Source organism: Dendropsophus ebraccatus, chromosome 11 (genome assembly GCF_027789765.1).
Source record: "Dendropsophus ebraccatus isolate aDenEbr1 chromosome 11, aDenEbr1.pat, whole genome shotgun sequence".
Taxonomy (NCBI): Eukaryota; Metazoa; Chordata; class Amphibia; order Anura; family Hylidae; genus Dendropsophus; species Dendropsophus ebraccatus.
The window spans coordinates 31,322,915-31,345,902 of record NC_091464.1 but is presented as its reverse complement, the minus strand read 5'-3'; the positions used below and the strand labels follow the sequence as shown (position 1 = coordinate 31,345,902).

Below are 22,988 nucleotides of genomic sequence, written 5' to 3'. Positions count from 1 at the left end.
AAAAAAATTAATTACTTGCTGGTCTTACTCACCAAGTCCCCCTGAGAATTTTGAGCCAACTCCCATCTTTTAACTGCTGCCGTTCCTGAGTTACAAGTTTTTCTAAAAGCCGATCTATATCCAAGATAGAAAACTACATTTCCCATCATGCATTTCCCTAATTAGTCCATTTGCGTACTGGCCCCCTGAGCTTTCTTTCCTGTCCACTGCTGTCATTACTATTGAACAGTAAACACAGGACTGTTTTTGCATCACATCACCCCAATATGTTTTTCATACTAGCTGATGATGTAGCAGAGCTGATGCGCTCATGGTGTAGCTATGTGCTGCATAACAGGCATCTGTTTACCGGGGTAGAAGTTGTAGTGTAGGTTTAGATATCTGTTTGCTGACTGTGAATGAAAACATTCTAGTTCCATCCAGACTCTAAGAATATCTATAACACTTACAATATACAGGGCTGTGACACAAAGACAGGTACACATGCCAGCATTCACTGACAGCAAGCATAGATTAAACTATAACTTTTTAGATTACAGAAACTTAGGCCCAGGGACACATGTAAGTCTATGGAAGCAGCACAGGTGCATGGAGATTATGCAGATATTGTCTCCTGGGGGTCGGGTTACCAAGGCAATAGACAGCTAACCCGACCCCCAGAGAAGAGATCACATGTCCTGTGACTACAAAGGGAGGGGGAAGAGGGAGCTGAGCGTGGTCAGAGTGGACCCAGAGTAGAGGATTTTACATGTCCAGAGCGAATAAGAATGAGAAAAAAACAGGGAAAGGGTGCAACATAGGTTATACATGTATATTAGACATAGAGTAGTATTGGGATGGGTGATTGTTTTAGAATATTGTCTTTTTTACCTGGATAAACCCTTTAATGTTATCCTGCTGGAATTACTAAGAGGTGCATGCTCCATAGCAGGTGTAGATTTCTGCCGTGGTTTACGCTTGTTTCCAGTGTAAGGGTATGTTCACACTAAATCAGGTGGAATTCCGTGGTAGAACTCTCCGTCGCAGAATACCGCCTGCCTCAGTGTGTCATAGCCTGTCTGTGGGAGAGCTTGCGCGCCTCTGTCGGCGCTCTCTGCTCGGAGATTTGACATGTCAATTCTTTGAGCGGAGAGCGGCAGCAGCAGAGGGGTGCAAGCTCCCCCTTAGGGCCCTTTTACACAGAAAGATTATCTGACAGATTATCTGCCAAAGATTTGAAGCCAAAACCAGGAACAGACTATAAACAGATATCAGGTCATGCAGGAAAGCCTGAGATTTCCCCTCTTTTCAAATCCAGTCCTGGCTTTGGCTTCAAATCTTTGGCAGATAATCTGTCAGATAATCTTTCTGTGTAAAAGGGCCCTTAGACAGGCTATGACACACTGAGGTAGGCAGTAATTCCGCCTGATTTACTCAGCGTGAACATACCCTAAATCATGATAAATTTGGTGAATTTGATAAATGTACACCCTTGTCTCAGTGTGCAGCTCTTGTTGCTAAGTTCGGCACAAGACATTGCTGCGCAGCCAGTGATTGGCTGAGTGGCAACATCTTGTGCGGACCTTAGCATCAGGAAATGCTGCACAGAGAAGAACGGGTGCATTAAAAATGGAGGTTGTGTGGGAGCAAGGAAAGTAAGTACAGTACAGTTTTATGTTGTGATTTCATTTTGTTTTGGTAATTTTTCTATTTATTGTTTTGTTCTGGTTAGATATGGTGTGTTATTTAGTTATTGTTTTGTTCTGGTTAGATATGGTGTGTTATTTAGTTATTGTTTTGTTCTGGTTAGATATGGTGTGTTATTTAGTTATTGTTTTGTTTAAAATTTAAATAAAAGAAATGCAGTACAGTCTGACTGATTTTTTTTTCTCTGGAGTAGAATTGCTGTTGGCCACATGCCAGTATAGTGGGGGTGGGGGAGGGGGAGGTCTGCATATTCATACTGCTCCATACCCCAGTATTGTAAATGTAATCTCATTTAATCTGGTCCTGCACACCAGGTCAGGTAAACATATAATATCTGGTATAGATTTAGTTTTCTGTTTCATATAGCATGCCACCATTGAAGCAAGAATGGTGTATGCTTTGGCTTACATCCAGACAGTAAAGATTAACCACTGAGGTCAAACTCCACACTGAGCACGTTATTATTGTATATTAATTTCTGTATACTTTTCCCAACACATTTTTGTCCCATACTGAGACAGTACATTAGACATTATCTTAAGCGGGCATAACTCGCCTCTTCTGTAATACTTTTCTTATTGGCCCAATTTTTTAAAAAAAATTGAAGTGGAAAAACTGACAGAAAAAAAAAGTGTTTTTTTTTTTTTTTTTCATGATTTGTTCACAGTGCCCATAACCCTATTTAACCCCTTAGCAACCCATGACGTACCTGGTACGTCATGGTGGCGCAGGGGGTGTTCAGAGCGGCACCGCTCCCGGCTGCAATCTGCAGTGCCTCTATTAGCCAGCGCAGGTCCCGTTGCCTCGCCGGCTAATTAAGCACTTCAATGCAGCTGTCAAACCTGACAGCTGCATTGAAGTGCTTTATTACTCACATCCCTGGTGTCTAGTGGGACGGATCTCCCCCCCGTGATGCGATCACGGGAGGGAGATCCATTCTTCTGGCCGTGCCAGGCCTCAGCGTCGCAATGACGCTGATCCCAGCTTGGCAATAGATTGCTGTGGCCTGCAGCAGGCCAAAGCAATCTATGACCAATCTAATCGATCTTTGCTGTGTATATACACAGCATTGATCTCTATGAGAGATCAGTGCTGTGTATATACAAGTCCCCCAGGGGGACTTCTAGTTTATGTAAAAAAAAAAAGTAAAAATGTTTTTTTATTAATAAAAAATCCCCTCCTCTATTAAAAGTCCAAATCCCCCCTTTTCCCATTTTATAAATATAAATGAATAAATAAACAAATAAATAAATAAACATATTTGGTATCGCCGCGCACGTAATCGCCCGAACTATTAATTAATCACATTCCTGATCTTGCACGGTAAACGGCGTAAGCGCAAAAAAATTCCAAAGTGCGAAATTGCGCATTTTTGGTCGCATCAAATCCAGAAAAAATGTAATAAAAAGTGATCAAAAAGTCGTATATGCGCAATCAAGGTACCGATAGAAAGAACACATCATGGCGCAAAAAAATACACCTGACACAGCCCCATAGACCAAAGAATAAAAGCGCTATAAGCCTGGGAATGGAGCGGTTTTAAGGAACATATATTTGTTAACAATGGTTGGAATTTTCTAAAAGCCATCACATAATATAAAAGTTATACATGTTATATATCATTGTAATCGTAACGACTTGAGGAACATGCATAACAAGTCAGTTTTACCATAGGGCGAACGGCGTAAATGCAAAACTCCCCGAAATCAAAACAAATTTGTTTTGTTTTTTTCAATTTGACAGCACAAATGATTTTTTTTCTGGTTTTGCAGCATATTTTATGGAAAAATAATGCCTGTCATTGCAAAGTACAATTGGTTTCGCAAAAAATAAGGGCTTATGTAGGTCTCTAGGTGAAAAAATGCAAGCGCTATGGACTTTTAAACATAAAATGGAAAAAGCAAAAGCGCAAAAACGAAAATTGGCTTTGACCTTAAGGGGTTAAACTTCTATCACTGTCTTAGCTTTTCAAAACTTTCATTTTTGCAATGAATATCTTTTTTTTTCAGTATCCATTATTGTAGGAAATCTCAAAATTCTGCCAAAAAAATTAATGAATAAATAAATACAAAAACATAAAAAACGTTTAAGTAGAAGAATAAGCATGAGAAGAGATTTCTCTTCTGAAACCCATTGAGCCCATGCTGCTTCATGGTGTGTTTACACAGATACAATATCTAATAGAAGTTTGAAGCCAAAACCAGGAATGGATTTGAAAAGAGGAGAAATTTCAACCTTTCCTTTATGACCTGTTCTCTGTTTATAGCCTATTCCTAGCTTTCGCTTCAAAAGTCATTGAAATAAATTTGTGAGATAATTTGTCTGTGTAAAAACACCGTAAGGCCATGTTCACACAACGTATATTTTCGTAAAAGTACTGCCGTTGTTGCCGATTGCAACGGCCGTGATTAATACGAAAATATACGTTACCTTGCCATCTATGGAATCCCGGCCGGAGCGTATACACATGGTACATGTCAGTTTTCTGCGGCCACTATTCATTGAATATCGGCCGCCTGCTCCATTGTGTGCAATGGAGAGTTCTGATGCGGGTGTGCACGGATGCGCCCGCATCAGAACTCAGCGGCGCTAAAGATCATCTGGCCGGTACATGGTCTCCGTACAGGAGCCATGCCTTTGCTAGGTCCTTTCCTGGAGGATTATCTGGCTAGCCCAGTGCTTTCAGACTCGTAACTGAGGCTCCACAGACTTTCCTGTACATATTGATCTCTCCCAGGAGGCAATACACCTAGGATTCCACTGTATTGAGCGCTTTAACAAGCAGCCAACAGTGTTTTCTTTGGCTGGTGTCCCTGAGAGATCAGTGATCTGTTTGGCATATTACTGTGTGAACATAGCCTAAGGGTATGTCCACACTACAGAATCACGTGCTGCGTATTCCACAGCTCGCCCCTGATCCTCTCCGCTGATCCCATAGGCTTCATTTTATGGTTTGCCAGATTCCGCCGTCTGCCCGAAGAATGAACCCGCTCATTCTGGTTTGGGTTCGTACGAACCCGAACTCTCGGAAATGGTTCACGCTCCGTGGAGAGGGTGGATACAGCAGGAGGACCGCCTGGAAAACTGGGATACAGTCATAACCATAGGCTATATCCCAGTTTTCCAGGTGGTCCTCCCGCTGTATCCACCCGCTGCACGGAGCGGGCAGACAGCGGGAATCTGATGCCGAGCGTTCGGGTTCATACGAACCCGAACCTCAGCGGGTTCAGGCCATCCCTAGTCGTAATCTGTCAACCATACAATGAAACCTATGGGATCAGCGGAGGTGCATGAGTCCGCAAGTAGGGGCGAGCTGCAGAATCCTTGGCGGGTGATCTGCCGGGATACCCTTATAGTGCCATTCATGGGTGAAAGAAAGTAAGAGACCAGTGGGAAAAGGAATTTCCCGCAATAAAATAAAATCTTTAAATGATCAAGTAACCTAGAGATCTAAAGTGAGCAAATAACATGGGAAAACATAAAGCTTTGTAAGATATCGAAGAATATATCCAAGTTTTACAGCAAACACAAAATGCTTTGCCTAGATTTCTTTGCAGTCATAACCCTGGCGAGGCAGAGTGCAGCATTTCCAGTTACAAATAACTCCAGGAGCAACCAGTTAAGTGTGTTGTAACTTTAGTCGGCTGTCTTGCTTTTCCTGCAAGGTTCCACCAATCACAGCTATTAAACCATTAGCAACATGAGGCAGGAAGCGATATTGCTGTGTGTTGTTTCAGCCTGAAATTTTCAGCACATTCTTCCCTGCGTTGCAATGAATCAATAAGAGAAAAAAAAAAAAATAAAGCAAACTAGTTCCAGGAGCTAAATGAGAGCCTGAGAATAACTGCGGCAGTCCGAGATCATTTGTGAAGCTGTCTCTTTGGTAACCGGCCTGTGAATCAGTGACTCGCTGGTAAGTGTAATGTGATCTAAGAGAGGGGTGTGTGTGCAATACTGGGGAAAATGCTTGCTGTCAAACTCTGCCGCTCATATTATTGTTATCTGGGCTTTCTCTTCAGTGTGAATTATAGTAATATGAAATCTGTATTACATTTAGTGAAAGGATATATTTTGTGCCGTGTATTTTATATTGCCCTTTATATCGCTTTATGTCTGCAAGAAACCAGTGCTAATTGATTGGAGGAAGTGGTTGGTAAATGGAGTGTATATATATATATATATATATATATATATATATATATATATATATATATATATATATGCATGCAGAAGAATAGCCGCAGGGCAGTTGTAGATTGTGTTTGGTTGCTATGCAGTTTATGAACATTTGTGCTACATATGTGCGACAATCATTTATCTGACCCCAGATCACTAATCCCCGAATAAATAGATCATAGTTTATTTGGTTGTTAAGATGTAATGCCAAATGAAATGTCAGCAGGTGAGAGGCCACTGGAGACGCCAAGAAGGAGTCAAATTCGGTTCTTATCAAAGAAGTGTCACACTCCATTGAAATGAATAGGAGATACTGAACAGAGATATATAGAGAGATTTATCAACATGGTATAAAGTGAAACTGGCTCAGTTGCCCCTAGCAACCAATCAGATTCCACCTTTCATTCCTCACAGACTCTTTGGAAAATGAAAGGTGGAATCTGATTGGTTGCTAGGGGCAACTGAGCCCGTTTCACTTTACACCATGTTTGATAAATTGCCCCCAAAGAGTCTGGTTTACAAAAGTCTGATGGTGTGTGTACACAGACAGATTTATCTGACAGATTTTTGAAGCCAAAGCCAGAAACAGACTATAAACAGGGAACATGTCTTAAAGGAAAGACCTGCAATTTTTCCTCTTTTCAAATCCATTCCTGGCTTTAACTTCCAAAATCTGCCAGATAAATCTGTCTGTGTAAACGCACCATAATGGTGCGTTTACACAGGCAGATTTATCTGACCAATTATAGAAGCCAAAGTCAGGAATGGACTTGAAAAGACAGGGAATCTCAGTCTTTCCTTTATGATATGCACTCTGTTTATAGACTGTTCCTGGCTTTGGCTTCAAAAATCTGTCAGATAAATCTCTCTGTGTAAACGCACCATAACACTTTACAAATCTTTAGCTAATTTGCAGACTTTACCTAATTTATGTTGAGATGTAGGCTGTATAGATTAAAGGGGTACACTGGCGAAAAAAAATGTTTTTAAATCAACTGGTGTTAGAAAGTTACACAGATTTGAAAGGGTCCATTTACACAGAAAGATTATCTGACAGATTATCTGCTTCAATTTTATAGCCAAAGCCAGAAACTATAAACTATAAGACTATAAACAGGGAACAGGTCATAAAGGAAAGCCTGAGATTTCTCCTCTTTTCAAATCCATTCCTGGCTTTGGCTTCAAATCTTTGGCAGATAATCTGTTAGATAATCTTTCTGTGTAAATGCACCCTAATGCTAAGTTTACACAGAGCGATAATTGGCCCGATCGCACGATTAACGATTTCGAAGTAACGATTTTTCTTTTTTATAACGATCAGCGGTTAGACGGTACGATATATCGTACGGAAAAATTGTTTTGCGATCGTTTTGCGATCGCGCACCCGCAGTGCTGAAGAGGAGCACTGATTGGCTGAAGAGGAGCCGTTTGAAATTCCCGGCTCCCCTCTTCAGCCAATCAGTGCACTGAAGAGCGAAGTCGGGGATGTCGAAGACCTGCTACGCGAAGCAGGTAACATATGGTCGCGTCGGGGGGCGATCGGAGCGGCGGCGGTGGGGGTGGCGTTAGAGCTGGCGCAGGGGGCTGCGGATGAGCGGGAGGCCGGGCTGCGAGCGGCCGGACTATCGCGCGACGACTGTTTACAGGGAACAATCAAAGAACGACGATTTATGAACGTGTTAAAAGATCAAAATGAACGATTTTTCGATCGTTCGCCGCGTTTACACATACGATTATCGTTCGAATTTGATCGTTATTGCGAAAATTCGCCCGATAATCGTTTCGTGTAAACGTAGCATAAATAACTTCTATTTAAAAATCTCAATCCTTCAAGTGGTTATCAGCTGCTGTTTGTCCCGCAGGAAGTGGTGTATTATTTCCGTACTGACACAGTGCTCTCTGCTGCCACCTCTGTCCATGACAGGAACTGTCCAGAGCAGGAGCAAATCCCCATAGGAAACCTTTCCTGCTTTGAACAGTTCCTGTCATGGACAGAGGTGGCAGCAGAGAGCACCATACCAGGCTGGAAGGCATACACCACTTCCTGTAGGGTACACAGCAGCTGATTACTTGAAAGATTGATATTTGTTTTATAGAAGTCATTTAAAAATTTGTCTAACTTTCTGACAGCAGTTGATTTGGAGAAAAAAAAAACAAACCTTTTTTTTTACCCCTTTAGGCCATTTCCACACACTTTTTAAAAAAAAGTAAAATAAAGGCAGTCAGATTTTATAACGTACGTTATTTTGCATGTCAAATAACGGCTGTTGAAAACCGTTGTGTGAACACAGCATGAAAGAGTACTTGTCATAAAGTCTGCACCCACGAGTGGCTGGTATAATGAGTGGATGTTTATCATAGGACTTTGTTGTGGATCCTGTTTCATGCCTTTCTGTTTATCCTCAAGAACTTTTAGCCACTGATACCACAGCAATATTTAATATCACTCCATGGTTTGCAATAAATTCAACGGTCTCATTCATGTGTCCATAACCATAATTTCTACTACTTATCAAGATCACAATGGATATACAATGCATATAGAATGTCTTCATACATTTTCACTTTTTTCATATTTTGTTATGTTTCGGCCTTGTGCTAAAATTTTTCTGCATTTAATTCCTCATAATGACAAAGTGACAACTGAATGTTAGAAATCTTTACTTATTTATTGAAATATTGCATTGACCTAACTATTCAGACTTTTTACTTACTTAGACAAAGTGCCATTGGCAGCGATTGCAGCCTCCGGTCTACTTGTGTATGATGTTGCAAGATTTGTACTCCTTAAAGTGTACCTGTCATCATAAAAAAACTTTTGACATGTCATAGAGACACATCCAAAAATTTGGTTGGTACAGTTCTGAGTGTTCACACCCATACCAATGGCGACAACTGCTCTGAGCCAGAAAAAAAGTCGGGCTCCATAGCCCCTCAGACCTTGACCGATCAAAACTTTTGACATATCTCTATGACATGTCAAAAGTTTTTTAGAATGACAGGTACACTTTAATTTGAGGATTTTATGCCATTCTTCTCTACAGAGGAAAGTTAGATAGGGACCGTCAGTGGACAGTTATTTTTGAATTGGCTGGGCTACTTAATGACATTCAGACCAGTCCCTAAGCCACTTATGTGTTGTATTTAGAGATGAGCGAACCGGCTTCGGGTTCGAGTCGATCGGAACCCGAACGTTCGGTATTTGATTAGCTGGGGCTGCTGAACTTGGATAAAGTTCTAAGGTTGTCTGGAAAACATGGATACAGCCAATGACTATATTCATGTTTTCCACATAGCCTTAGGGCTTTATCCAACTTCAGCAGCCACCGCTAATCAAATGCCGAAAGTCCGGGTTCAGATCAACTCGAGCATGCTCGAGGTTCGCTAATCTCTAGTTGTATTGAATGTGTGCTTAGGGTAATTTTCATTTTAAATATGCAAAAAAGGGGTTGGTGGAGCCTCAGTTACGAGTCTCAAAACACGGGAATAGCCAGATATCACTCTCTCCAGAGAAGGAAGCCCATTGCCAAGGGGTGCCTCCTAATGGGGAGAGCACCAAACCACCCTGATACGTAGTCCCTCAGGTCCTCACTCTGTTGCAAGCTTTGGGACCTAAATAGGGAAACACCAGAGTGGCCCCTGTAAGTCAAAGTCTAACTCTGTGGCAATTCCCGTGTTTTGAGACTCGTAACTGAGGCTCCACGGACCCCTTTTTTGCATATTGAGGCTGCGTTCACACTACTTATATTTCAGTCAGTATTGCAACCAAAACCAGGAGTGGATTAAAAACACAGAAAGGATCTGTTCACACAATGATGAAATTGAGTGGATGGCCGCCATATAACAGTAAATAACGGCCATTATTTCAATATAACAGCCGTTGTTTTAAAATAACAGCAAATATTTGCCATTAAATGGCGGCCATGCACTCAACTTCAACATTGTGTGAACAGATCCTTTCTGTGTTTTTAATCCACTCCTGGTTTTGGTTGCAATACTGACTGAAATATACTGACTGAAATATACATATACTGACTGAAATATACGTAGTGTGAACGCAGCCTTAAATTTTGTATGGGACAATCAATGGAGACTCGTAAATGAGTACTCCATTGGAATTTTTCACTGTTCTCCCTGAGTTCAGTGATTGTTGTGTTTTGTTGGTCTATTTATCATTGCCCCAGTAGCCAGAATCCTGCTCCACACTGACGAGGGGCAAATACCCCGAAACTGCAGTCTGTGGATGGATGCCTAGCCTTGGTAACCCTTGTCTTATGTCGTTATACTCACCACAGAGTTAGAATTTGACTTACAGGGGCCACTCTGGTGTTTCCCTATTTAGGTCCCAAAGCTCGCAACAGAGTGAGGACCTGAGGGACTACGTATCAGGGATGTTTGGTGCTCTCCCCACTAGGAGGCACCCCTTGGCAATGGGCTTCCTTCTCTGGAGAGAGGGATATCTGGCTATTCCCGTGTTTTGAGACTCGTAACTAAGGCTCCACGGACCCCTTTTTTTCATATTTAAATTTTGTATGGGACAATCAATGGAGACTCGTAAATGAGTACTCCATTGGAATTTTTCACTGTTCTCCCTGAGTTCAGTGATTGTTGTGTTTTGTTAATTTTCATTTTAGAAGGTAAACCTTTGGCCCTCACTGAGGTCTAGAGCACTCTGGATTAGGTTTTTTTGGATTAAGAAGATCTCTGTACTTGTCCCAGTCCCAGTCACTGATAAACAGCCAAACACCATGATGCTGCCACTACCGCGCTTCACTGTGGGTATGGTATTGGACAGATAAAGAGCAGTGGCTATTTTTTTTTAAAGACATAACACTGAATTGGAGCCAAAAATTCAATCTTGGTTTCATCATCATCTTACAGTCTGAGAGTCCTTTGGGTGCTTTTTTATTTTTGCAAACTCCAGGTGGGCGTTCTTGTGTCTTTAAAGGGGAACTATCATCAGGTTAGACAAATCTAACTTGCTGATAGCTCCCTATTGCGCAGCAAATGCCAAGGAAGAAAGTAGTCATTTACTTTGGGTCTGGTAAGACCGTTTGGAGCACTGCTTTTGTCCCCATAGTGACGATCCAGCCAACCCTGGCTGGCCCACTCCATTGCTTATCATTAGAAGGGGCAAGCTGGCCAGGGGGAAGGGCAGTGCTCCCAATGGGGCCCCAGTGCTCCTAACAGTCTTAACGGACTGTGGAGTAAACAACATTTAAGTGCACTGGAATGGTGCGGAGGATGAGGGTAAAAGACATACCTTCATCCTTGGTGTCTACTGCGCAGTAAGAGACTACCAGCAGGTTAGGTTCATCAAACCTACTGTTACCCTTAACTGAGGAAAGGCTTGTTTTTGGCCACTCTGTGTTAAAGCCCAGATTAGTGGTATGCTGCGGTAATGACCTAAACAGTAAAAACAAGATTACAGTAGGCTAAAGAGAAGAAGGCATGGAGTATAAAGGACTGAATGAAGTGAAATTCTGTAATAAATCTTTTTGAGGGTACCTTCACACGTACAATAAAGCAGCCATACTTACCTGTCCGCGCTCTCTTCATGGCACCCGGCACTGGCTCTGGTCCCCGCTTAGTGACGGCCCACTCAGCCAGTCACTGCACTGTCCCACCGCAGACAGTCATTGGCTTAGTGAGCTGTCACTAAGCGAGGGACTGAGGCTGGCGCTATGGGGCATTGGGGGAGTTCAGACTGATAAGCACAATGCTTTTTTTTTTTTACTATACCAGCAGCACTGTATCTTTTTTTTTTTTTTTTTTTTTTACAAGGTTATGGATTCCATTCTCATAATGGAATGAAAATCCACTGGTATTTAACATCACAACAGATTTCAGTGAAAAACTTGCAGCACTATGTGGTACGTATGAAGGTACCCTGAATCTACATTGGCCAAGATCAGATGCTGCTGGAACTTTTGTCTGGGCCTAATGAACTAAACTTATGAACTAATAATTAGAGATGAGCGAACCTGGAGCATGCTCGAGTCGGTCCGAACCCGAACGTTCGGCATTTAATTTGTGGTGGCTGCTGAACTTGGATAAAGCCCTAAGGCTGTGTGGAAAACATGGATATAGTCATTGGCTGTATCCATGTTTTCCAGACAACCTTAGAGCTTTATCCAAGTTCAGCAGCCCCCGCTAATCAAATACCGAACGTTCGGGTTCGGATCGACTCGAACCCGAACCCGGTTCGCTCATCTCTACTAATAATCTAAAAATTCCTGAATTAAACACACATTTTTCAGTTTCATTTATAATATCATTCCCTCAACAGTCAATGCACAGCTGTACATAGAACTTTTTGACAATTTTCTTGTTCCATCAATCAAAAATGGTTTTAGTTATGAAGAACTTCCGGATGATAATGCTTCTTGCAACAGAGCAAAAGATGGTAAAACTGGTAACTGGCATACAAATCTGGTGTAATTGTCTTAGTTGTCCCTAGCAACCAATCAGATTCCACCTTTCATTTTTCAAAGAATCTGTGAGGAATGAAAGGTGGAATCTGATTGGTTACTATGGGCAAGTAAGACAATTCTACTTTACACCAGTTTGATAAATCTCCCCCAATGTCTCAAAGACTGCCATTCTCATACACATCTATTTTTGATTTGTTATCCCAGCCACATACAACTGTACCTTATGACACAGAGCTGTGTCTTAATAGCTCCTCAAAGCTCTGTGGGCTTACATTATTCTTGTTCTCTCACTGGAGACAGAAGCTATGGAGATGCAGCAGGATGCTCTGTCTCATAAGGTATAGGTGTATGCAGTGGGGTGCATAAAGAAAGGGTGTTTTAGAAGCCTATTCACATCAAAATTCACAGTGCAGCACAATAGTCAGTCAGTAGATGTACACTTGAATTGCGGTATTTGCATCTTCCTGCGAAGCCAATTCCCGCCAATTTGTTAAGGAAATTCACAAAAACAAAATGGCGGCTGCATGTGGTGTCCGGCATCATGTGGTGTCCAGCATCACTGGGTGGGAGAAATGGATTAACCATAATCCCTAGCACCCGTCCAATTAGCTGCAGGCCCCTCTGTGATGTCAGCACCTCTCCCTCACCCTCTATATAAGGTGGTTTGGTAATGGAAGTGGCCAGTCGGCTGTGTGTGGAGGAGAGAGCAGGATGGCAGCAGGCAGTTACAGCAGAGCAGGGAGAGACTAAGGGTATGTGCGCACTATGAAAATCACGCAGATAACTTGCTGTGGATTCCACCGGTCGTCCCCGTGTATTGTGGACATACCCACCCAATTTAGGGACAGATAGGAGAGGAGGGCTAAATGTGGGTGATGGCAGCAGGCAGAGCAGAACAGGGAGAGACTAACAGAGTGATATAGGGACAGAGAGAAGAGGAACAGCAGAAATTGAATGACTGACTGACTGACATTTTTTTTAATTGTGATTTTCAGATTTTTGACACTTTTACAACAACATGCTTTAACAAATGTGTCCTTCTGTAATAGTCCCAGTATTGTAGCTACTATAGATTTGGCTGTTTTAAGGAAATTTATTAAGATTCTCGAAGCTCAGAAAACAGATTTTTGTCTCCTTTGCTTATCTCTAATAGCTTCCCTTTAAACAATGGGTTGTGTGTGTGTGTTTTACTATGACTAAAAAAAAAATTGATTCAATGTTTTTTTTTTAAATGGTTTTTATGTACAGCTCTCTTTTTACAAAGATTTTTCTTGCGGCATATACTTGTTTCCTTCATAATGTTATTATTTCTGTGTCAAACACAACATTATGTTAATTCTATGCAGAGTTTCATTTAGTGAGTCACTTTCCACCTTTGATGTGTATAACTATGGCAAATAAATATTTGTACATTTTGCCTGTTATTGTTTGTCTAATTTTAGGCTTTTTCTGTTTGGGTACTTATTTTGCCATCAACATGTGGCTTCAAAGATCGTCGAGAGCATAATGGATGAGTGTTTTTAAGTTGTTCTCATTTTAACAAAGTGCCTCTACTCATTAATTTCCCTTGACCCTTGAAGCCTAAGAAACCCCACTTGAATGTTTCTGAAGGCAATGTAGGAGCAAAGTTGTTTGATCCACTAATTATATGTCAAGCATTCTAGTGTATCTACTTGAGCACTGATCATAGTTAAGCTGTATTGTTGCTTTGCAATACAGTTTTTTTTTGTTTGCTTGCATTCTTTTTGTTTAATACGTATATGGTTTCCTAAGTAACAACATTTGTTACTGAGGTAACATCTCATGTAGTTACATTATAACAAGTGACGTGTAATAGTGCTACAGTTCTTTATTAGAAATATTTTTTTCTGTATTTATGAAAATAAAAATAACAAGCTACATTTATTTTTACAAACAGGGATTAACCCGTTCAGGACTAAGGACATAACTGTACGTCCTTTTTTGTGGTGAGTTACCGCTCAAGGACGTACAGTTACATCCTGGGATGAAACGGGCGCAGGAGCTGCATCTGCACCCGAACGCTCGGCATCAGATACCCGCTGTCTGGCCGCTCCGTGCAGCCGGTGGATATAGCGGGAGGACCGCCTGGAAAACTGGGATACAGCCTATGGCTATGGCTGTATCCCAGTTTTCCAGGCGGTCCTCCCGCTGTATCAACCCTCTTCACGGAGGAGAAAGACAGCGGGAATCATTGCCGAGAGTTCGGGTTTGTACGAACCCAAACCTCAGCAGGTTCGGACCATGCCTAGTTGCTATGACACTACGAGGCTTCACTGAAGCTTCCTGTGTCATAACTACGGTGGCTGATCAGGCTCAGCCTTAGGCATCTTTGTCTATTTGTGTTAGGCAGCTTTAGGGTTCATTTACAAAGAAATTCAGATTATCTGCCAAAAATTTGAAGCCAAAGCCAGAATGGATTTGAAGAGAAAAATCTCTCAGGCTTTCCTGTATGACCTGATCTTTGTTTATAGTCTGTTTCTGGCTTTGGCTTAAAATTTTTGGCAGATAATCTATGAGATAATCTTTCTGTGTAAATGGACCCTTAGTCAGCTTTGTTGTCAGGAATGTGCAGTGAGCCTGGTGTGAACTGGGCTTGTTTTTACCTTTTGTCTGACACAACCGCTTTCCTTTTAGCCTCCCTGCAATGCAGGAGTTACACTGCTCACTGCTAGCCTTGATCGCTGCAGCTGAGTAGTGTTTTTGATTGACAGATGCCCCTATCTGTCCGGAACCAGATCAGAGCGTCAGTCCAATTGGGATCCGGACGGGGATCCTCATAAATGAAAGCAAAGCCAGTTATTCCTTGCTGGCTGATCCCAGCTCCCCCTGTCTACTCCTGCAATCTCCGTTCCTAATTCCTTCGTTTGCTTTACCTGTTACCTGACCTTCCGCTTGACCTTTTGACTTTCCGTTTGATTCCCGATTTTGTACTGCGTTACCCGTTTGGTTCTGACTTAGCTTGTTCGACTCTGCTTTGTTGTGTTTGTCTGTCTTGTTTGGTGTTACACTTATCATGTGTAGGGCACGTCTTCCTGGTTGTCCGCGGCCTCCTAGGGCCGACTGTGGCAAGTAGGTAGGGACAGCGGGTGGATTTAGCCTTAGGGTCCACTGTCTCGTTTTGTCTCTATCTCCACGTCCTGACATTTGTCTATTACAGGAACATTACAATGAAATGCAGATCTGCATTGCAATGTAATGTGCCTGTAATCAGGCAATCAAATAGTGATGTCCCCATGGTGGGACAGTAAAATAAAGTACAACAGTAAATAAAAAACATACACACAATTAAAAAAAAAAAAATAATAATAATAAAGTACACAACACATAAAAACCCCATAGCCCCCAATGCAATAATGAAAAAATTAAATACATAAAAAAGTACACATATTCAGTATTGCCGCGTGCGTAATGACACTGGCAGTAAAATTATCACATAACTAAACATGCTCATGGGCATTTTTTTCCAGATATCAGCCAAATTTTACCACTAACCTAAAGTACAATATTTCACGAGAAATTGTTAGAATCCTAGAATTGCTAGGATAAGTTGTAATATCACAGAGGTATAACCACATAAAGTGAGACTACTCAGATTTAAAAAATGGGCTCTGGTCCTCAAGGCACTATCTGGACCAGTCCTGAAAGGGTTAAACTTACTTGCAAAAAACACTAATATACTACAGGGAAAAAAATAGTTCTTTTACTTTTACTTTGGAGCCATGAGTAGTGTTAAACGAACCTGTCAAAATGTCGGGTTCGGCGACATTATCTGAACCCAGACACTCTGTGATTCCCTGTGGCTGCAGAAGCCCTGTGGCTCCCTGGGAAGTCCTGGAAAAGAGGGATACAGCATATGTACTGTATACAGTAAGGTCCTTCTTATGAAGAATTCTTTCATACCATTACATTTTAGGCCAAATGGTCATCATTTAGAAACCTCTTTTGCATGCCAGAATGAAGAGGTGTGCCAGATTTGCTACATCCATTCATTACATACATAGGTAGTCATTTTTTTAAAAGCTGCCATGTAATGCTATGTTCCCCCTGATATACTAAAAAATTGTATAAAGACCAAAGCACTCCTGTTAGTCAAAAGAGACTTTCACAACATTAAAATGTAGTTAGTAATGAAATGAAGCAAAGTTACAGGTTCCGTAATCCAAAAAGAACCAAAAGTCCATAAAAAGAGAAAAAAGTAACAGCTTCCAGGCGGATTCAAAGTGCAAAAAAAGTGCTATTTATTACCTCATGGTACATACAATACAGCAACGTTTCGACCTACATGGCTTCCTCAGCTTGAGGAAGACCATGTAGGTCGAAACGTTGCTGTATTGTATGTACCATGAGGTAATAAATATCACTTTTTTTGCACTTTGAATCCGCCTGGAAGCTGTTACTTTTTTCTCCCCCCTGATATACTGTAATAATTGTTCACCTTGGTTGAGTAGAGCAGGAATAACAGAGATCATCAAATCCTCATAACAGCATTTCTTTAAAAAATGGCTTGTCTTTATAAGGCAGTTCCTTTAAACTCTTATTTAGGGATGGTCCGAACCGAGTTCGGTTCGGGTTCGTACGAACCCGAACCCTCGGTAATGATTCCCACTGTCTGCCAGTTCCGTGCAGCGGGCGGATCCAGCGGGAGGACCGCCTGGAAAACTGGGATACAGCCATAGCCATAGGCTGTATCCCAGTTTTATAGGCGTTCCTCCCGCTGTATCCACCCGCTCCACAGAGCGGGCACACAGCGGGAATCTGATGCAGAGCGTTCGGCAGGTTCGGACCATCCCTACTCTGGCTCCGTGCGATTGGGATTTAAGTAGAGGCGATTCGCCTCTACATAAATCCTCTGAGCTGCGGAGCTGCGAGGACATTTGTAAGCCTGGCGTAAAAAAAACGTTGGACTTCATAAATGTGTTTAGACTTTTAGGGAAAAAAAAAAAAGGCCAGAACACAGGTAGATAACAAAAAAAAATAAAAATAATAATGAATGTATATTGCAAACTTGCCTTATATCACATCTACTGTTGATTTAGATTTTGAAAGTTATAACAATGCCAACACTTTAAGAATTATGCTGCGTTTACACGGAGCGATAATTCGCCCCAATCATACGATTAACGATTTCGAAGTAACAATTTTTTTTTTACAACGATCAGCGTTTAGACGGAACGATATATTGTACGGAAAAAACGTTTTGCGATCGCTTAAGTCTATCTCGCACGTTGGTTAAATCGTTGAACGACTGTTGACACGGAACGATCTGTGAATTTTTTGCGAACGACAATTTTAGAACATGTTGTAAGATCAAAATGAACAATTTCTCGCTCGTTGCTTGATCGTTCGCTGCGTTTACACGTACGATTATTGTTCGAATTCGATCGTTATCGTGCAAATTCGTGCGATAATCGTTCCGTGTAAACGTAGCATAAGTCTGGATGATAAGACCCCCACCAATCTTAGGAACAAGCAGGGGAAAGTGTTTAAAGAGATGCATTAAAAAAGTGTATGTAAGTGGTCTCTTGCAGTGAGTATACAGAAGCCCCTAGCTGGGCACCTCTGCCTTTTTTGTTCTAGAGGTTCGTAGGGGTCCAGACTCTGATTGATCAGAACTTTTCTCATAACTGTAAAACTAGCCCATTTCTGGATCTTTGATGCTGTCAGTTTGAGTGAATAGAGCCACAGTTGGGATGGAGACCTATTATTCCTATTATTCTTATGTAATGCCTGCCTAAGTTGGGTAGCTAAACATAATGCTGTAACTACATACAACATTGCAGTTTGTCTCAGTGTTTAGTAGATGATGAACCTAAGCTAACAGACCTTCCTTGTACCTCCAAGTGGTGTGAATTTTTTTTTTATTGTTTCCAGTTATCTTAGCCAGGGATGTGCTTTATAGTCAGGCACATCTTATAGTTATATGGTAATTGATTAGATGGTGAGAGCGTACTGTTTCCCACTTTAACCTTTTGAGGGGTGGGGTTGGGGGAGAAAGATGCACGCTGTACCACCCACCCAGCAGTGAATCGGAGAGCAGTTTATGCTACCCTAAGTAAGTGTCTACATCGATGCACACTACAGGACTATATAGTGTCATGTGGACAGTAAGAAATCAGCAGAGAGTGGTTACTGCTACAATGGTCAGGGACCCGGAGACCAGAGCAGGTAAGAGAACGTTATTTCTTTTATCCTCCCAAACAAAATCGATTTTGTTTAAAAAAAATTGATTTGCCCGGACTTCTCCTTTAAGTGGATACATTTTCTATTACCTGGCTAAAGTTTTAATTAGTCAGAGTCTGGATGTTCAGACTTCCACTAACCGTTAGATTGAGCCAGAGAGGTGAACAGTTAAATTCCTTTTTCGTAAAATACGACATGGAGAGAGAAAAGAGCTGCTGCACCTCACACCTATGGCTGACACTAATACCTCATGGCTACATTTAAAAATGAACGCCAGGATGTTGGTATATAATTTGATCAAACCATATTGCCTCTTGTGCCACGTGCAGGTCCCTACACTAACTCCCCACTGTGTCGGTCAGCGACCGCCAACCCTGCAAAGCGAGCGCAGGCAGGAAAGGGAGGCCATAGAATGGCCCTGCAACCCCATTGTCACAGGATCAAACCCCAAGGGCCCCACCAAAGCCAGCAGGCGCCGCCGGCGGAGGAAGCTGCCACTAAGCAACACAAGTGTGAACATGGTCTAACTACTCACCATTGCTCCTGCAGGTAGAATGGGAAGAATAGGAGGTACTTGCCATGTGTGCACAGGTGCTTCCTGCAGATTGGGGTTACATGGGTCTTACAAAGAGGAGTGCTTAATTTTTCGTAAAGCTTTAGGAAATGGTATCCATTGTAAGTCATTGGTCTACTGCAAAACAGTAATTGCAAAGCCCGGGAGAGAAGGGCTTAGCCAAGTGCTTCTCCCTGTTGTAATTAATGATCAGTGGGGATCTGAACACTATTACTGTACTGTATATAAGACTTGCTAAAAGATTTATTTATGTTAGAGACAGGGACATTGAAATGAAGACTGTTTCGAAAGTTGCCTCATTTTGCATTCGTGAAAAAAAAAAAAATTTAATAGCCTTTAAGAGTGGGTTCACAGATACCGTATCCGCAGCGGATTTCATGCTGCAAGTTTGAAACGGAATCCGCAGCGGATACCTTCCCTGTCACTTCTATGAGATTCCACACTTGCATCGGGATTGTCATCCCGCTTTGAGTATGTAAATGCCAGCTTCCTTAACCCACCGCCGCCCAGAGCATACTTCACCTGGTCCACATTACGGACACATTTGACGCTCCCAGTCCCCGTAGATCCCGCTCAGCCAATCAGTGCACAGCCCTACCTTATTCACTGATTGGCTGGGCGGGACTTCTGGGAGCCTCCGATGCAGCAGGAGTTCAGACCAGGTAAAGTGTGCTCCAAGCAGTGGCATTTTAAGGGGGGCAGCATTTACATACTAAAATACTACAAACAGTACTAACATACTACATGACAATACCTCTATGAGTATGGAATCTCATTGAAGTGACAGGGAAAGTATCTGCAGCAGATTATGATCTAGCAGCGTGAAATCCGCTGCAGATAAGGTACTTGTGAACCCACCCTAAAGCCGAAAGTCTGCACTTACACATGTTAATGTCCACATTTTGAATAAATTGTGGTGTACCGGGACTGAATTCTGAAAATTATGTCATTGTCAAAATACAGTGGTACCTCGGTTCTCAAACTGCTTGGGACTCAAACTGTATTTTCAAGGAAAGTTTGCTTTGGTTCTCTAACTCTTGCTTGGTTCTCAAACACTTTTCGGGCACCCAGTCTTGAAGTACTTGGTATCTGAAGGTTTTGTAAGCGTGGATGGTGGGTTGTACCTGGTGAGTTTAGCACTGGTGAAGCTTTACATACAGTACGGTACTTTATAAGACTGCTGGAGTGCGTATACAGTACAGTAGTAGTACAGTCAGTGCACCACCATCTCCCATCCTTTACAGCAGTGCTTCTCGAACTGTGAGGCGGGCAGTTTTCACAAAAGTAACTGTCATCTGCACAGACCTTTTGCTGTTTTCAAAAATCTCTATTTTAGCAACATTATTAATTTATTTTGTACTTGCTTTATTAGCATATAGAGTTTGGGAGACAGATGAAAGGTAGCCCTAGCATTAGTTTCAGCTTTTAAATGGACTTTCACCACAGATGGTGAGGCCCAGGCACCCTCTTGGTCAGTCTGGTGAGGCCCAGGTATCGCCTTGGTCTGTTGGGTGAGGCTCTTGTAGAAAAAGTTTTAGAAGCACTGCTTTACAGTGCTGTATAAGACTGTTGGAGTGCATATACAGTATAGTAGTAGTACAGTCAGTGCACCACCATCTCCAATTGCATATACAGTACAGTAGTACAGTCAGTGCATTGCCATCTCCTATACATTACAGTCCTGGGATGGGGGGGGACGGGGACTCTACACAGTAAAGGATGAGTGAGGAATTAGGGACTACTGTACTATAATTGCTGGTTTTGTTGAATGTTTCTTGTGTATAATATACTGTACAGTATAGTGCTGCTCTGTCCTGTTCTGTAGTGATTATACTCAGCACTTTTCAATGTAATAAATGAGTACTGTAGGTAATTATTGGTGTGTGCTGAAACTAGGGATGGTCCAAACCGAGTTCAAACCCGAACTCTCGGCAATGATTCCCGCTGTCTGCCCTCTCCGTGGAGAGGGTGGATACAGCGGGAGGATCGCCTGGAAAACTGGGATACAGCCATAGCCATAGGCTGTATCCCAGTTTTCCAGGTGGTCCTCCCGCTGTATCCACCCGCTGCATGGAGCTGGCAGACAGCGGGAATCTGATGCCGAGCGTTTGGGTTCATACGAACCTGAACCTCAGCAGTTTCGGACCATCCCTAGCTGGAACCAATTAAACACGCTTACATTATTTCCTATGGGAAAACACTGCTCGGTTCTCAAACTGCCTTCCGGAACCAATTAAGTTCAAGAGGTACCACTGTACTTATATTCCATGTACTGTATAACAAATGAGACTCTCCCCACCTTCCCTTTTTATCATCCCTTCACATTTTAGGGTTACTTACAGCATTTTTACATAACACCTACCATTGTGCCTGTAGCAGAGTTTTTTCATGGCGGATAGTGAAATCCACCACAGTATCCTGCAACAAATAAACAACATAAAAATGTTGTATGGCCTGCGAGCATTTTAATAGTATTGAATTATGTCAAGTAATGTAATTCATATATTTTCATTTAATTATATAATTTATTTCCCCGTTGAATACCCACACCAGGAAAAAAAAATGTTTTTTTTTTTATCCATTAGCTCCCATGTTATATTTCATCACACTAATTCCTGCTTCTTCCATACAGCAGCCTTCAGTACAGCCATTTATATTGATGATGCATTCCAGTTAGTAAACTTGGCTCTTCTTTGTGAATGTTAAAAGCCATTACCATGAACTCAGGTGGTTATTTTCAGTATATGAAATGAGCTGTGACCTTGATTCGGCAGCTGATTGATTGCTGTTCTCGCTAATGAATTGTCATGTTTGTTCTATATTTCCCTGGAAAAGAAGATTTGTTGGACTCGAGAGGGGCTAATTATTTTTGTAACTGCATAATAAAGTGTCAGCCCTGTAGAACCTGAACTGTAAAGCTTAATACTCTTCTTTCTTCATTAAGCGGGCCAATTTAGTGATTGTTTAGTAGTTAAACACTTTATTTTACTGACTTGAAAAGGACTTTAGAATGATTGGCTATCATTTTGTCCGGTCAGATGGTCTGCTATCATTTTCAACTCAAAAGCTATACTTATTGGGTTTCTATGTAGTAAACAAATTTGCGAAAAGCAATCTCGAAAAAAGAGAAATTGTCAATGACTCATTAAAGTTATTGAAATGATTCTTTAAAGAACCTGTAAAAGCTTTGTCCCTAACTTGAAGGTCCTGCGTGCGCAACCTTTTATTCATTTATTCAGTAATGATTAACTTGTCCTTAAAGCGGCTGCCTAATAAAATGTTTTAAAGAAAAAAAAAAAAAAAAAAAAGAAGAGAAAGAAGAAGAAAAATATGTTCTTCTGTAACGTAACAGGATTTTATTACAGACTGTGCATTTGGAACATGGAGTTCTTTTTAATTTGAGATCAGAGCTGGCAAGTCATGGATCATAGTGGGTAAAAAGGAGCGTTGCGGAAAGTAAAAAAAGCCGGAACTAGTACAAATTGTAGATAATAACCCCAGCTATTTTAATAGAAGGTTAAAGAGACTCTGTGACTGGGTTTATGCTGCCCTACCTGAGATCAGCGTAACCTAGAGGCGGAGATGCTGATCAGAAAAATGCATTACTGACATCATAGTGTGCAGCTGTTTTTAAGATACACTTATAAGTCTTAAGGACGCTGAACAAATTTCAATGGTCCATTCCGTTATGTGCACCTGCTTGGTAGTTCTCTGATATTCATGAAGACCTGTACCCACTCCCACTGGTTGTTGATTGGCAGCATACTGTGTGTTGGCAGGCAGCTGTCACTCAATGGCTGGTGCGTAGAAGAAGTAAGCGCAGCACAGCATGGATTCTCCTGCATATCAGGAGAATGGCCGCACGTGTAAGGAATATATTATTCTGCTCAACATCTTTGTCACTAGATTTTTCTGCT

The 22,988-nt window shown here is 41.7% G+C and overlaps 1 protein-coding gene across 2 annotated transcripts in view; it reads left to right on the top strand.

The window, feature by feature from the left end:
* The first annotated feature begins 1,590 nt into the window (after positions 1-1,590).
* LOC138768152 (steryl-sulfatase-like) overlaps positions 1,591-22,988 on the top strand; it is a 112,741-nt gene continuing 91,343 nt past the window's right edge. Inside the window, exon 1 of one of the 2 annotated variants that reach the window (XM_069946261.1) lies at positions 1,591-1,634. The gene's annotated coding sequence lies outside the window, so the exon portion shown is untranslated. Of the gene's footprint in view, positions 1,635-5,359; positions 5,600-22,988 lie in introns of those variants that run through there. The other variant, XM_069946260.1, reaches the window with a different exon arrangement.